Below are 17987 nucleotides of genomic sequence, written 5' to 3' on the forward strand. Positions count from 1 at the left end.
CCCGATAGCCATGGACCCCGCTGAGGCCGCGATTCTGTCAGCGAACGTCTTCCCGGTGATCGTGGAGGCGGCTGTCCTGGTAGCGATCGCTTAGGCTGCAATGTCTGTGCGGGCGGAAGAGACGTAATGGTTCGCGGCGACAGTTGCTGCCGCGGGCGCTGCAGCGGCCGCATGGTTAATGGCGCCCGAGAGATTTCGGAGGCCGATGCAAGATTCTGGAACAGTTGAGGAACCCAGAGTGTGGGGGTAAGTACATGAAAGTTTTTGGTACTTACTGTCTTTAATTTTCGATATGGCTAGGAAGAAGTGTTTGTTTAGTGTATGGATTCTTCTGTGGATGAAGAACAGTAGAGGTCCTTTGCAGGTCTGTGAGAGTGTTGTCCTGAGGTGGGATAGGTCTCATTGTAAGGAATGTAGGTAGCAGTGCATGGCTGCAAGCGTGGAGTGGAGGATCCGGAGGGAGGTCTGTTGCTGGATGCTTCGGATTTGTTGTAGGTACTGGTTGTCCTGGTTGGGTCCAATTTGTGTTGGTCTGAATCTACTCCGGAGTCTGTGCGGGGTCAGTCGGTTCCGTAGGCAGGTGCTGAGGAAGAAGGTGTGGCTGTGGTAGCGAGTCTGTTTGATAACGTGGCTGAAGAGCTTCTGGGCTGAGAAGATGACATGGGGTGTGCAGTGAGAGGAAGCTAGTACTCCATGTGGGGTTGGGAGGATGGAGAACCTCTGTTGCACACTGTAAGTTTGGTGTAGACACAATGGGCTGAATGACCTATTTTTGCACTGTAGGGAATCGATGATTCCTCTATGAAATTATAAACCTTCTGACCTTCGTAAGAGTCGAATCTTAAGTAATCTTCAGTCCTCTGCCTTAAGAAAATAACTGAGGGCCAGAGCAGTTATCTGGCTTAGTTCTGCTTTAGCTGTGCACAATTCCAAACAAATACCAGCATGCACTGCCAATCACGAATACTTGCACGAATCTTAACAAGAATCGGCTTCTTCTCTCATCTCTCTCTCAAAGCAAATGACGTGGCAATTGTGATGCTGTCACAGGGAAATTGGGGAAGATCCAGCTGCTCCATTCGTTATGTGGTTGCCATGGTAATGGTGAATGTAATGACAATTATCACTAAGGTCATGCTGAGCAGACGTAATAGTTATTAATTCACATTACATCTTTTGGAACTGACCACTTTGCCTAAAGGTTGCTACCACCGGGTTCACATTGTAATAGACTGTTCCTCGGATGCTGCCTGACTTGTGGTTGTATTCAAGCGCCAATCTCTCGACTCTGATCTCCAGCATATGCAGTCCTCACTTTCTCCTAATGGACTTTTCAATCTGCGTCTGCATGACCTTTATCGTCATTTGATATATTGCAAGACGCTGATATTTAAATATTGCAACCAAAAAGCTGCTGCAGTGCCTCTTGCAATATACGGTATTTTTCTTGGTTTAAGAAACATTCTCATCTTCTTTTGATTTAAGCTCAATCTGACAAATAACAATGTTCGACTGGAGTGTTCTATATGTGAAGCTATTTCACTAACTAGGATGGGATGGATTTAGAATGTTGGATAAAGCTTCAACGACATTCTTAAGATGTATTTTAATGATGTTGTTGAACGTTCCCTTAGACACATTTTAGTGTGCTATTCTAATTGGGAAGGAACTGACTGATCAGAACAAGGGTCAGAATCAAAATGACTCATAGTTGGAAATCAGATAGAAGTTTCTGATTATACTCTGCACCATATTGTGTAGTTTTATTCTGCTGTGGCTTGTGTATATTCTGTTGACTTTTATTTTAAAGAAAAAATAAATGATGAATATGACTACATTTTTGAGAAAGTTGCATAAACCCTGGCACATTTATGCTCCTTTACAGCCTCATTAATTTGTGCTGCAACTCAATGGAAGTTCAGAGTGCAGTTGAAGACGATTACGAAATATCCGGTTACATCAATTATAAAAACGACTTTCTACAGAATACAACTGAGAACTGCCGAAAACTGAAGAACAAACGGAAAGAGTGGATCCATAGAGAATCGTTAGGAAAGAGAATAGAGAAGGAATGATGACCGATTAACACGAAGGCACACAGGAAATACGTAGCTGGCGTCTGATTCAACAAAGTAACAGTGGCAACAGATCAAATATAAACCTTATGGCGGCCTGGAAGAAATACGCAGACTTAACTCAAAACCGAAACATAGCCGCAAAATAAATTCACTATGAACTTTGAAGTGGTGAATACTATAGGAAAGGTAGATTTTCACAAGGCAGAAATAGAAGGACAAGTTCATGAGCCGACATCGTTCTACAAAATCAATAGAAAAGTTTGTTCGAGGGAAGAATTTGGCATACATAGAAATTAGAAGTCAAAATTGTGTGTCTGCGGGATATTTCTTGACAAAGAATGAAGTCAAACTCTGACAGAAAGGGCTCGGTGATTCAACAACAATAACAACAAAAAGGGATTAAAACATACAATCTCGAGATTTCCGCATTTCAGAAAAAGAAATGACATTTGCCGACAAATGATTTGGCAGCCCTCAACTTCCAAATTTCAGTGCAATTCAAATACAGCGTTGTTGTTATTGATTCAGAGTTCCCCCACTCCGTTCACCGTGTTTGCAGCAGCTATTTCAATGGTCATTATGACACAGAATCATACTTATTTCCTTCCTTCATTATGCGAAATATTGTTTCTATATCAAGTATCATTCATTGCCTTCCTGAGTGCATCAGCTCCACCTGTTTCAAGCAAAACTTCAGACGTTGAACTTGACAGCCTACAGTCTCGCTGTTTACTTCTCTTATAAATAATTCTATAATTACGTACACTCGTTAATTTATTTTTTCTATGATATTGCCATCGTTGAGTCTCCAACAATCAATATCAATATATTTATCATTGCCCAGTCTTTTAAATGTACATATGACCGTCCTTAAAATGAGCAGATTAGCTGTCAGGGGGACTGTGGCAGATAACTCAGCCCCACTCTCCACCATCTTTAAGCCAACGTCCGACATAATGAAATACTCTCAAATGTGCTTGGATAAAAGCAGCTCAAGTAATACTTGAGGTCTCAACAGATGTAGCAAAAGTCACCTGATGAAATTGATGGCCAGTTCAGTTGGAGAAGAAGAGCCAGATTCTGACGAGATTTAAATAAACTTAAGTATTTTCAAATAGCCGCTGCTGATAGAGAATCAATGTATTCCGAGTACTTCTCACGTAGGTGACTTCTACTGCTTTCCAAATATACACATAGCCAATACACCAGGACGTCCCATTGTTTCAAGCAACGGCACCCTGTGTGAGAATATACTTCGGTTATGTTGAAGGCATCTTGAAACCCTTTGTACAGGGGATCCCCAGCTTCTGTGGAGATACTTCGGATTTCTTACAAAGCCTAGCACCCACGGACCAGGCGAGCCAGGAACATTCCTCGGAGCAATGGACATTTCAGCACTCTACACCAGCATGCCATACAATTACGTCATTGTGGAAACAGCTTCAGTACTCATTCGCAACAACTGCCAATCTCCCAGCACCGTCCTACATCTCATCTGCTTTATCCTCGACCACAACGTCTTCACCTTTGACAACTCGTTCTTTATCCAGACACATAGAACAGCCATGGGGAATGGATTTGCACTCCAGTGTGCCAACACCTTCATGCACAGGTTCGTACAACACTTCTTCTCTACTCAGGAGATCCAACCAACATTATACACCAGGTACATTGACGACAATTCATTCCTCTGGACCAATGGTGAGGAGTCTTTGAAAAAACTACACAATGATGTCCACAAGTTTCATCCCACCATCAAACTCACCATGGACTTCTCTCTACTATCTGTCTCATTCTTGGACACATGAATCTCAATCAAGGTTGGACACCTCAGCACCACACTCTACCTCAAACCCACAGACAAATTCACAACGCTGCACTTCTCCAGCTCCAACCCAAAACATCTTAAAACAGCCATCCCCTATGGAAAAGCACTGCGCATACATCGGATCTGTTCAGATGAGGAGTAACGCATGGGCACCTGGAAATACTCAGGGATGCCTCATAATAACGAGGTATAATGCTCAACTCGTCCACCTCCAGTTCCGACGTGCCGTAGCAAGGAACCGTAATGACCTCCTCAGGAGACTAACACGTGCTGCAATTGGCAGGATACCCTCGCTGTCCAGTACTTCCCAGGAGCTGAGAAACTACGCCATGCTCTTCGCGACCCGCAACACATTATCAATGAGGTTGAGCACCGTTCCAAGACCTTTCCCAGACCTCCACTGCTCGCCTTCAAAGAGCCGCTAAACCTCAAACAGATCACCGCCCAGTGTGCAGGGAAACTCCATACAACCTTGGTTCAGTAGGCGCTGCAAGACGTGTTAGAGTGTGGACATATATACCATCATTACAGGTCGGATCACGTCCAACCATTTACGGGGCAGGAACGTTTGCGATTCAGCCAACGTTGTGTATCTCCTACGCTGCAGGCAAGGATGCCCTGAGGCATGAAACATTGATGAAACCGAGCAAAGGCTACGGCAATGTATGAATGGGCACCATACAACAATCAACAGACAGGAGTGTTCCCTCCCAGCTGGAGAACACTTCAGCATTCCAGGACATTCGACCTCGGACCTTCGGGTGCCCATCCTCCAAGGCGGCTTCGGCACAAGCAGCACCAAAACGTGGCAGAGCACAGGCTGATAGCTAAGATCACTACCCATTGGGAGGGCCTCAACCGTGACCTTGGGTTCACATCACACTACAAGTGACCACCATTGCACTATGCACACACAGACACTTACACACAGTCCTACAGGCACATACTCCCACACTCACACATTTCATCCTCTCACAGACCTGGACCACTTTACACACACACTCACACACTCACACACATGCACGCTCTCTCACAGACACTCACAAACACCCACCACAGACACACACACACTCACACATACACAGACACTCCTATGCACAGACATGTACACAGACACTCACACACTCCTACAGACACATATTTCCTCACTCCCACATGCATTCGCTCACAGACAAGACACTTTACACTCACACACACCGATAAACTCTCTGACACAGACACGCAAAACCCGCACCCCAAATACGCACACACTGCAACATTCACTCACACATGCACCCTCTCACAGACCTAGATGACTTTACACTCACACACACATATATACACACTCTCTCATAGCCATACACAACCCCCCCCCACACACACACACACATACACACACATACACACACACAAAACCGACATGCACACATACACATTTACGTACGTGGGATGAATTTATACTTGCAGAGTAACATCCTACTTTGCTCAAAAACTGCATGAATCCATGTAAGGATCTGTTAACTCACTTGTTAGATTAGAAGGAGTTTAAACATTATGGTACAGACAGGGAACGCAGGGGGCTAACACCTTCAATATCTCAACATCTTATCTGAGCTGACACCAATTGTTTCAGTTAACCTGAGAATATAACTTTTTTTAAAAGTTTTTTGATTTATATATGAAAGAAGTGAAACTATCATGGTCATTCTAACAGATGAGAAACTCAGCAAACAATCAAGGTAGATTTCAAAGTAGAATTTCAGTTCCACCACACTGGAAACTTTTGCTATAAATTCTGTGTCTTACAATTGTGTACATCACAAACACCTGGTGAAGGCGTAGCGCTCCGAAAGCTCGTGCTTCCAATTAAAATTCTTGGACTCAATCCTGGTGTTTGATTTTTAACTTTGTGTGCCCTCGTCCAACACCAGTATCTCCAAATAATGGCTGACAGAGCAACTAGGTATCTTTCCCCGGAAACCTGCCTCGTGTATAAGGGCCTAAATATTCTCTTGAAGCAGCTTTGATTACAGAAGAAGGAAACTCATCCAGGGACCGATACATTGCAAATCTACACAAGGAATTAGCTTATAAAACACATGGTCAGTAAAGGAGCGTCTGTTGGAACCTTCCCAAAATGATTCAACGGTTGCATAATAATATTTTGGAATTGTTTTGAAGTGGGAATTGTGTAGAATCGGGGAGCATGTGATTCACTTCGTCTTTCCCGTAAAAGATAAAATATTCAGACTGGAGCTCAGACGTTCTGATATTTCTACATTTTCCCATTCCCTAATATGCTCATTTTGTTATCTTCTATAGCCCTCTAAAAGTTTTTGTAACTGTGAACTGACTGGGCTATCCCTAAGTTGTGATTGTGAATTAGATTGTCTCACGTAATATCACTCATGTTCTAAAAAAATCTGTCAGAAATGCTGTTGCATCTTAGTAAAAACCTGGTGGACTAAATTTACAACCGTTTAACGGGGGAAGAAGTCCTTTACACTTTCTTGAAATCTCTGCTGTTTCACTCTGATATTTTCAGCAATAGAATAGATTTATCCACACAAACTATGCTCAAACTGACTTGTTTGTATAATACTGAAAACAAACGTAAACTTGAACAACTCTGTCAGAGTCCTTAATTCCGGCCAGTAAATGTCCTCGCAGTCCATCATAATGAAGATTGCCCTGTAGTGAAGTGCATGCACACATTAATTGATGACGCAAATCGGGCCCATTTAGGAAAGACAGGGATGGACCCAAGGTCTGGGGACACTTTGTTCAATCAAGCACAAGTTGTAATTTCGTTCAATAATGTTTTCCCTTCGATGTCTGAACGTTTTAACAATCGAAAAGTAGAGATTCAGACTTTAATTAAACGGATTTTGTTTGACATTTGTGCAAATTGCCTTGTGTTTTGATAAGTGCAGCAGATTGTGTCCATTTTTGTCAATCTCAGATAGTGCAAACGAATATAGAGTTCCTTCTGCATTATCCAGCGTCTGCTTCTGTTCCTGACTAAGAAATCTCCCCGCCTCTCACTGTCAGATTCATCAATGTCTTGGAGTGTGCGATTCTCTTTCTGTATTTATTTTTTAGGATGGGAGTTGGAATTCTTTCTCCAATACTTTAATACAAATGAAAAAAATCACGAAACATAATTTGGGTGTGTAAGTGATAAGATAATGAATAGTTACCATCTAAATGTAAACAAAAAAAGGAAAATGGAGGCAGACGTTACAACTGGTTTACTCTGTCATGTCCCTGTCACTGTTTACAAGATACTCCATAACTGTCAGATAATGCGTGAATTCTGCCCGATATCTCAATATTAACTCGAAATAGCGGTGACTCTAGGTTAAATACGACCTTGATCCAGCAAATGGTCGTGAATTCAATTGATCAGTTGATTGGATTTACAGAAATTCCGATTCAGGCAAGTGTGCAAACGCTGACGGAGATGTCATCTGGAATTTGAAGCGGGGTACCCTTATCTCAGTCTATTGTTTTGAGTTAAAATCTCTGATTCAAACAGACACTTACCGTTTCTGTCGACAGTGGGGATTCGTTGTGGGCATGATTAGTCTCCTAAACCCGAAAGATTTCCAGATCAAAAACTTAATTCCAATGTCGTGTTTTCAATGTTTAAATGAAATCATTTCACTTGCCAGTCCAGGGAATTGAATCGTAGATGACCACCTTACAGACCAGGTTCTGAACCACTCTGCAAACGAGAAGCTTCTTTTCAATTCTGGCAAATAGGTCACATTTCGAATTCTCTACCTGGAAATGAAGGTGTGGTCCAGTCTCTTCAGGAATATAACACGCCCTGTGGGACTGAGGGGCTGCGGACACACATCAGTTCTCCGAAATGAGACTGGAATGCTGGCAGGAAACCGTAATCTGTGTTCAGTGATTTCACTTCATTTCCTGTCTGCAATTTATCAGGCTTCCTAAACCAAAACTGACAAGTCTGTCGAATTGCAGAAACACTCTCGAGCCTTAATTTCCTCTGATCTACATCACGTGATATTCCTTTATCAGCTTGTGTGTGGGGGCATGGGCAGGTCTGACTGTCTGTGTGGTATTTAATGCGATGATGTGCCTCTTTTGGGGGGTTTCTGAAACTACTGCACAGCTGGCGGCATATTTCTTCGACAAACATAAGGGATTTAGTCAGGAACGCATGGACACAAACATAAACATGACACAATTATGTACACACACACCACAAACGCTGATGCACTGAAAAATACAAACACTCACACAATTACACGCACAGGCCACGCACACACAGACACAGACCTGCACACACACAGAGGCACAGACACAGCCACACACAGACACACAGAGGTACACACATACACGAGAAGTAAGGTGTAAGGTCGGAGACACCGCAGTCTGCAACATGCCCATGAGCTGAAGTGCTTACACTCCTTCTGCAATAAGTAAACAATAATGTAAGTACTGCTTTTGCTACTCAAATTCCTGTTCCGTGTCGACCTATCAATTGCTGATGCAACAACGAACTCGAGGTCAACAATCAGTTCAAATATCTCTCCGAAAACTACCTGTCGAGCCATTCCGATGATTGGAACGAGACCATTCAGAAATTTAAGTGCATGCTTTTGCGAAATTAAACCTTAGTTGCTTTATGTCCTCATTCTGTTGGTTTTTATCCGACGAACATCCTGGTCAGGATGAGTGGAAAATGGTAGAAAAACTGCTCTTCGTCTTTGCTTCCTTGTTGCAAAATGAACAATGAGTACACGTTCTGTACTTCGACGTCCAGTTATTGAAGGAAATGCATCATATCTGAGAGGTATTTCAGAGACCGTATACTGGGGTGAGGTTGCCAGATAATTCTCAGAACGTTCTTTCACTGCAGTTAATGAATTAAAGTGATGGCAATTTGACAATCGTAATTTCAGAATGCACGTTTTTCCGCACAGATAGGAGTAAAATTCAGGATCATATTCGCGGTCAGCTCATTCTTTATAACGTTCCTCATGTGTCTCTGGTTCGATGATGACTAGTGACAGGACAGGTCAACTTAAGTGCGCTGAGTGCAGCATGGACCTTTGATCTTGGAACCATTATCGGTCAAAATGCAACAAGATGCAGAGAAGACACTCTTGTGCTGATGATGAGCAAAGGTAATCAATGTCACACAGTTATCAGTAAAATCCGAATTCCAACTGATCGAAACAAGCCACTTCCTGCCACATCTTGATGGTCAATGATATCCCCTTTGCTGAATGCTACCCTATTAACATCCAGTGGGCGTTCATTCATCTGAATCTGAATAACATTGCTCATGCTGGTGCAACATCAGGAGGTCAGAGCCTGTGAATTACATTCCATCAACATTGACTCTCCCAGGATACTGTCGACCGTTTGAATAAAAATGCAGCGAAAACATTGACTCAGTCCACTTCCAACAAGCAACATCACGTACGATACACACTGCTGCTACTCTCAAAGGCTTCTTTGGCAGCATTTTCTAAAGCCAATATTTATGAAAACGATAAGAACTGAGGCAGTAGATGCAGTAATATCGTGAAGCTCACCTCCATCCACAATACCTCAAGTGTTCGGACGACATCACTATTCTTGCATATTGATGGAAACAAAACTCTGGAAGTTGCTTCCTGACATAACTCCAGCATGTGCTTGCCATAACATGAACAGCATTGCCTCAGTGAGGGAGCTCATCACCACCGTCAAAGGGGCATTTCCTGTGAGCAGTACACATTACATTGAGCAAACAATCCAACGGAGTACTGAACGAACATGCGGAGAAACAAGCACAATGTAGAGGAACACGTGGACACATGTTGCGACCTTCTAAGGTGTGACCTACTACAGTGGACACTTCACACGGAAATCAGTGCAGAGCGATGGAATATGCAACCAGTGATTGGGAGGGGAATTGTTCCTGTCATGTTGCAAGATAGCGGCAGGGCAGGAACTAACAACTGGCACTCGTCTTCTTCATTTGCTGTTCTTATTTGCCGGTACCTGTTGTGATAAAATGAGATGAAACACATGAGGCACTTCGAGTTTCAATCATAGTAAATATATGGGCTTTTTTTCTGTTTAATGAATTTAACTATTTCATGAAAAGTATAGTTAAGCACGCTTTCCACTGATGTCTGAGCTAAGTCTGGGTTATGGCAAGAATGCAAGAATGCGTGCAGTAACAACTGGATCATGAAACTTATTTTCTTATTAAAGTCAGGTATCCATTGGGGATGCAGCCGAAAAAGAATATGCAAAGCCACATCGACAGCCAAATCATCAATATTGTCGATATTAAGACAATATTCCATCAGACAACAATTTATTCATTTCCTTTGATTATAATGCTCATTTCCATCTGCCCATGTCACAAAGTCAACATCACAGTAGATTGGATAAAATTGTTCTGAGATTCCAAAGATATTCCGTGAACCATGAAGTACGAAAGACTGTCATGTTGCAAGATGGCGACAGGGCAGGAACTATCAACTGGCTCTCGTCTTCTTCATTTGCTGTTCTTATTTGCCAGTACCTCTTCTTTTTCTCACGCACCTCTTTTCCTTTTCCATCTCCTTCTTCTTATTTTTACCAGTTAATTCCTGACCTCCTCGGACGACTCCAGCCTGAGGAGAGCTCTGGTGAGGAGTGACATTCCTTAGCCCTTGTTGAGCAACTGTCATTAGCTTGTTGCGTCTGACGATTCACCCTGCTGAAAACGATCACATATCTCTGACAACACCTCCAGTGATGACTCACAGGCTAGCACAATGGTCTCTCTTCCTAGGTGGCGTAGTAATCTTGTGGCCTCCAGAATCATCCTTATGCAAAGTATCCCCCACGTGTGGCGATCTCCTGGAGTGGCTTAGTGACCTCCTGAACTGACCCAACAGCCTCCTCCAGCGGTCTTCCAGTGTGCATGACAACCTTCACACCTCCTGCAGCGTTTTCCTAGTCTGGGATTTCAGTGGTGCAGTATGGAGCCAGGACCCAGTTGTGACTGGAAGCTAAGTGCCACCGTGTTCTACAGTACTGAACTATGTTCTGAAATGCTGGCTATTTCATTTCTCTATTGTCTTAATCTAGTAACGAAAGAGGCTGTGGTGTTTGACTATTGTATTAAAGTCGGTTCTGTAATTAGCGGCAAATACAATTTACGTTGTATGCATTGAGTTATTGTGACATAAAAGGCTGTTCTCTTCCATTCCATTCTATTCTTTTCCAATTTTGCAAGCTCTGCAATTCAAATGATTGTCTGCCTTCTCCAAAATAAAATTTTCTGTTTATGCATTGATGAAGGGAGGTAAGCAGTGGGTATCGCTGAACAGAGAGCTGATGTTATTTTGGAGAAAACAGAAATTCCTTAACTTGTTCAACTTGCAAAATTGGAATAGAATAGAAGAGGAACAGAGAGAGGAAGTGAAATGGAAACAGACAGAAACACACACACACACACACACACACACACACACACACACACACACACACACACACACACACACACACACACACACACACACACACACACACACACACACACCCAGTTTATCCCAGGAAAAGCAGAGCTAGTCATATTCCGACATTCCAACACAAACCGTGACACAGATTTGACAACTTACAGGAACAGATAAACAGAGATGTGCAGACACATAGGTAAATGCACACAATAACAGAAATAGAAACATTCACAGACACACACATATGAGGAAGACACACAGATACTCAATGTTCCTCCACATATTGTCAGGAAAGAAGTCGATCTTTTCAATAAAATGAAGTTCATTGGCGCATGAAACTCGTGCTAATTTGTACAATCGATCTGTGTCATAACTTGATGCTAAGAAAATCAGAAGCTTTTGATTCATTACGTTTTAACTGATTCATCCGAAACGTCTGTCCCATTTCTTGCAGACCTATCACACAAGGATGCATTTAAATGAAGACATAGACACGCACCGAAAAACACACCCACACATCCACACATAGAAGAGGAACAGATAAACAGATAAACCGACTCACAAATATCAAATAGTGGAGCAGTGTTGCTTTAAGAGATGCTGTGTAAGCACAAGTGTATGGGTTTTCAAGCATGATGAACTGGAAAATGCTGGTTAAACAGTTCAGGGCAGTCACTGTTCCCAGAAATGCAGTAACCGGTTTTGTTTTTGTTCTTTATGCAATCCCTTTAGAGTGGAAACAGACCTACAAGTCCACACCGACCCTTCGAAGAGTAATCAGAACTTAAGTTTCAGCCTGTGGAAACAAATGGCCACAATCAATCAAAGGTGAAAGTGATGGTGAACCAGCAAAAACAGTAAGTCATTGCACAAAGCAAGGATGTGTGGACATTTCACACAGGGACGGACTCCAGGATAAATCAATGTATTCTCAAAAACGTACCTAATCAATTGTTTGGGGGGGCATTGTTACAGGAAACGACTTACAGCCAAGTAGTGTAACATGTTATCCTTGATGTAAACAATTTCTTTGTTCCTGCATGAATGTAAAGATCTAGCCTTAATCATAGTGTTTTCCTGAGTGCATACTTGATCATCTGATTTGACCCATCTTCACGAGTTGATCCAGCGATTAGAATTTATTTGGCACACTGTATTAGACATCAGAAACCAACCTGGAGAATGATATAATTGGCCTGTACTTGCATCGCGTCCCAGAAACATTTATTTGCAAGCTGCACACTGGAAGCACTTCAATCCAACTGGAAAACTACACAGTCACTCTGTCTCTTTTTAATAATTTTAGGTCATTTGTTTGGAACATGATTTTAAATGAAAGAGTGACTCAGTGGTTAGCTCACAGCAACAGCGTCCAAGGTTCGACGACACCATCAGACCTCTGCCCGTTTGGAATTTGAATATTCTCTCTGTATTTGCTCTGGTTTTTATCCACAGACCACAGATGTGCAGGTCAGGTGGATTTGCCATGGTTAACGTTTCGCACAGGGACTGGGGATGTGCATGCTTGATGGATTAGCTATAGAAACGCGGTGATAGAGTGAGGGGATGTTTTGCTGTGCAGAGGTTTAATGCTGAATAGCCACTTTCGGTACTGTAGTGAATATCCAATATATTATTATCAGTGTAACAAAAAGAATTGAAACTGTAAGTCTTATTAAGTATTTCAAAGAAAATAATATTTTAAGTTCTCAATACGTACATATGTCTTTCTGTTAACCCTTGTGCCGACAATCCTCACCTGTGGACTTCTAATGCACTGTGGTCACAATGCATTACTGCACCCCACTCCCATCTCCCACCTCCACCCGCACATGGAGGAAAAGAGTGGTTGCAGGACTAGGTGGAAGAAAAACAGATATTTGCATCATTTTTCTTCACAGCTGGCTGGACGTTGTGGTGAAATTCGTACATTTCCTACAAATTCCCGAATGGATGTGTTTGTGAAACTGGGAGTAAGGCCTGATTATGTATCGAGGTTTTAGCGAAATAAACCTGATCATGTCGAAAAACAGCAACTAAACGGGGTATACTGCAGCAAAGCGGCATGTATTTAGAAATAAAGACTATAGGTCGAGAATCTAAAGGAGAGTATTTGCCTGATTATATCACCTCAAAACCTCAGGGAATGTTGACGACATTCGTTCTTAACTTCAGTCTCCTGAGCAACAACAGCGAAAGTCAGCGATGGATATTCACTGGTTTATTTCTCAGCCCAACCAGATTCCCACTAACTGGCTTGTATTTAAACGGTATTTGCTATTTATTGTCAGCCTATATTGATGGATATATTCCCCATGGAATCGATCCTCCTCATCAATCAGATTAACACTGTCTGGTGTAATTTTCGACAAAGAGTGGCAGATAACTGTCAATCTGCATATATTTTCGGAACTTCACACGAATCACCCTGACCACTCTGACTCACACTTTGCAATTTACGTATACCAAGACCATGCAGTTCAATGTCATGCTGCATCCACAAGTGCACTTCCCATTGGATCGCTCTTACAAACCAGAAGCCCTTCTAACTAATCACTGTTCTCCTGTCCTGAAGGATGAACGGTGTTTTTGAAAAATCAGTTTGAAATATCAGGAAATCTTTTAATGAATGCAAAGCAATCGTCTTCGACATTTCCTTCAACAAGAAAACCGGTTAGTCTAGAAAAGCAGGCTACTGAACTGCAAACCTTGCGAAAACCAAGGTGAAATAAAGAGTTATGAAAGTAAATCGAGCAAATATAAAATGCTGACTGTCTAACTTCGGATACCTGAGTCCACGTGAATGAGAACAGGCACTGTCCAACATCTTAGTGTTATCTATATGCTGGCCAAAATGTGTTATTCCTCGTCTGTCTTATCAATCTGTCTTCTTAACACCATCATATGTAGGTGCAATATAAGGCCATACGGTGTTTCCAGACCTTTAAAACATCCATTAGAAAATGAATGACCTGATCGTCCTCAAATGCACGTTCCTCCAGTTTTTTCTGGTTAAAAATCTATCCATCTGAACAATGAATTTTCTTAAGGATGCAATCTCAACAGCCTTCTGCGGGGAATATCTCCACAGATAAACTAACTTATAAGAAAATAAATTCCTCTTCAGGTCTGCTTGAAATCGGTGACACCTGATCCTCACTATCAACCATAATACTGTATTTCAAGTCATCTGCCAATTTAATTCTCATATCGTTCACATTTTCATCCAAGTTGTGAATGCACAGTTCAGATTCTAGAAATATGCGGTCCTATTGCTTAAGAATAAAGAAGAAACTGTGAAAGATAGACAAGAATCTTTGTTTCTCTCCAAATCAGAGGGTTGTGACTCCTTGGAAATGTCTTCCTCGAAAGGCAGTCTTTCCAAACATTTTTGTTACGGCAGATGTTGGTAGATTACGGAGGATTGAGGCAATCAAAGAGGACCAGATGTAAGGCACGAATGCAGATGTGAGGATAAAATTGAAACAACCATGATCTTACTGAGTGTGAATGGTTTCGGGCAGATTGGACACGAATAGTGGCCTATTCTTGTTCTGTGTCCGGTTGTTCAGATGTTTTCATGGAGAATGTCTGCTGGCGTCTATCAGCAATACATGGTGTTTGCGACGGGGAGACACTTTAGTGTATCCTGCCAACTCACTGGACTATTCACTTCCGAATGCAAGCCATGCATAGTTGCATTTCACTCCCTGCTTGAACAATGTGGATTGTAATGAAATAAGCCCAGTACAGGTGGCTGGCCGTCAAACAATGTATTGTTGTTTGTTTGTTTCCTGCTGTATGCTGTTGTAACTCGCAATTTCCTTTCCAGTCTTTTAGCTGAGAACATAAGGCCACGGGAATTCCTAGTGTTCCGCTCAAAGTGCCTTCGAGTTGAAAAGAACGCTGCCTCTTTGACTCCCTCCCCATCCAAACTCTCACTGCCCCACTCACACCCACCTCTGCCATGAAGCCTGCAGAACGAACCAGTGATTAGCTTCAGGCTGCTGTTTGAGTGTGTTCGAGAACAGAATCATAAAGTACAAGGTTATTGGAAATGCATGAAATGATACTTGAATTCTACACTAGATTCCCATTACCCCAAACGTTAGCACATGGTTTTGAATATTAGGATATTTCAAGGAGTTAATCCAAAGGCTTCTAATGTTTGTCAGGTTAACCGCCCCAGCTATTAACCAGGCAATGCAATGTAGATGCCCAAAACCCTCTGTTGGAAAATGTTTCTCCACACCTCCTCTTCAAACATTCTCCCCATCAATTCTGAAATGTAGTGAAACGGTATTTACCTTTCATCTGGGGGAAGCAGATGTTTTATGTTAACGCTGTCAGTTTCCCTCATAAGGGGAAAATGAGGACTGCAGATGCTGGAGGTCAGAGGTGAGAGTGTGATGAAGGTCTTATGCACGAAATGTCGATTCTTCTGCTCCTCGCTTGCTGTCTGTCCTGCTGTGCTTTTCCAGCAACACACGCTTGACCCCGTGACCCTCATAGTATTTTCACCTCCCGAGTCTCTCCCCTACCTCCAGTGCTCCAAAGAAAACAAGCAGAGCATATCCAACCTCTCTGCATTTAAAAAAGTTATTGCATAAAAAAATAGAACAGGACAGCACAAGACGAAACACATCTGCCCAATATGTCTCTTAGACACACAGTGTCATTGTACACTCTGCTGATCTGTTTGTACATGGCCTGTCTCCCTGTATTCTCTGACTGTGCATAACTGTATATCACCTTTGCTGTAAGTAACCATTTCCACCATCTCCCTTGGCAGTGTCATCCAGACGCCAAACACCGACTGCGAAAATGCTTTCCTCTCTATTTCCTTGAGATTGTTCCCCTTGGACCTTGAACCTAAGCACACTCGTATTTCATATTTCAAAACTGGAGAAAAGGCGCCGACGAGATAACTTATACATGCCTCTCATAATTGTATGTGCACTGCTCAGGTCGTCCCTGAGCCTCCAAAACCCGAGCAAAAACAATCTATCATTATGCAATCTCTCATCATTGATGATATTCTGCCATCCAGACGACACTCTGTTAAATCTCTTTACTCACTCTCCAGAATCTCCACACCAGAACTTTGCACTCTCCTCCACTTTGGGCATAACCAAGGGCCTGAAGAGCAGCTCGGCTTCTCCTAGCAAAATGCAATCAATGTTGTTTGTTTTCTGAACTTCCTCTCTGTCGCTTTTTTTTCAGACACTGATCTGAATGTGAAATGAGACATAGACAATCAATGTTTCTCATGGTCACACAATTTTATTCACATGGCTGAGAAAACAGTGTCTGGTCTCAATGGATTAGCAGAATCAAATGGAGGCTGAAATGTTGAGATGACAGATCTCTTCAGTCGGAAACTCAGTTGCTTTACAGCGTTGACATTTCGTATTTGATGTCAGAGAGGTAAACAACACCATCGCATAGATGGGCATTTCCCTTCTACTGACTTTGCCTTTCGTTGTTCACATTGTAGTCTACTGCAGAACCTTCCGCCCCCATCACATAAATCGATAGGAACTAGAATAAAGAATTTAAAAAGATAAAAGTTGCATTGATTTTACCAGTCAGACACAATATACTTTCGATTATAGGCCGATATAATTGTTTTTTTTTCAGATGAGCAGATCAGTGACAGGTGATATTTAAACCTGAAGTGTAAGGTGATGTACGTTGGAAGCAGGAGCAAGACAAAGGAGCACCCAGTGAAAGGCGGGTCACTCGGAAGCTGAAAGGGGCACAGGGATATTGATCTGCTTGTCCACAAATCCGTGAATGTGATTGGAGTGAATAATAGGGGAGAGAAGAATGCAAAGGAGCATCTTGGCTTTATCAATCGTCTCATACATTTTAAGAGCAATGAGGTTATTTTGCGGTTATACAGGACTATGGTGAGACGCCGGGTGGAGCACTGGACGGAGTCCTGTTCTCCACCGAAAAGCTGTGGTTGGACTGTCGAGGATGCAGAGGATATTCACCAAGACATAGCCTGCAATGACGCCCTTAACTTTTGAAGAGATGTTGACCAGCTCGAGATGTTTCCTATTGCGAATGGAGAGTTGAGATGGTGTCTGTATGATGTATTTAAGATAATGAATGGTATGAAAAGGTTGAATAGAAAGCAGTGGCGAAGTCAAAGGGCTAATGCAAGGTGGGGGGGGGCATGATTTTCATGTAAACGTCACGATATTTAGAACAGATTTGAATGTAAACGGTTACACCCAGAAGGAAGTGAATTTGTGCAATTTATTGTCTGGTAGGATATTTGATGCAGGAAATCTCAAAATCTTTTCAGAAAGAGAGTGATGGGTGCGTTGAATTTACTGCGTTCAGTTGTAATAGAACGAAATAGTTAAGGAGCACTTTAGCAACTCTTGGATACACACATATGAGATACTGCAATGAAGTATGTAGTTTAGACTGATATTAGAGTAGAATAAAAGGTCGGCGTACATTCAAGGGCTGAAGTGTCTGTACTGTGCTGTGCTGACCTGCTCTATGTTTTATGTTCGAAGACGTGGATGAACAGTTGCAGAATTTTTTCAATTCGGGCTATATGCCAGACTTTGGTTAATGGGACTGTTGTAGATTTCAAAATGCTGT

The sequence above is a fragment of the Chiloscyllium punctatum genome, chromosome 51 (genome assembly GCF_047496795.1).
Source record: "Chiloscyllium punctatum isolate Juve2018m chromosome 51, sChiPun1.3, whole genome shotgun sequence".
NCBI classification, from domain to species: Eukaryota; Metazoa; Chordata; class Chondrichthyes; order Orectolobiformes; family Hemiscylliidae; genus Chiloscyllium; species Chiloscyllium punctatum.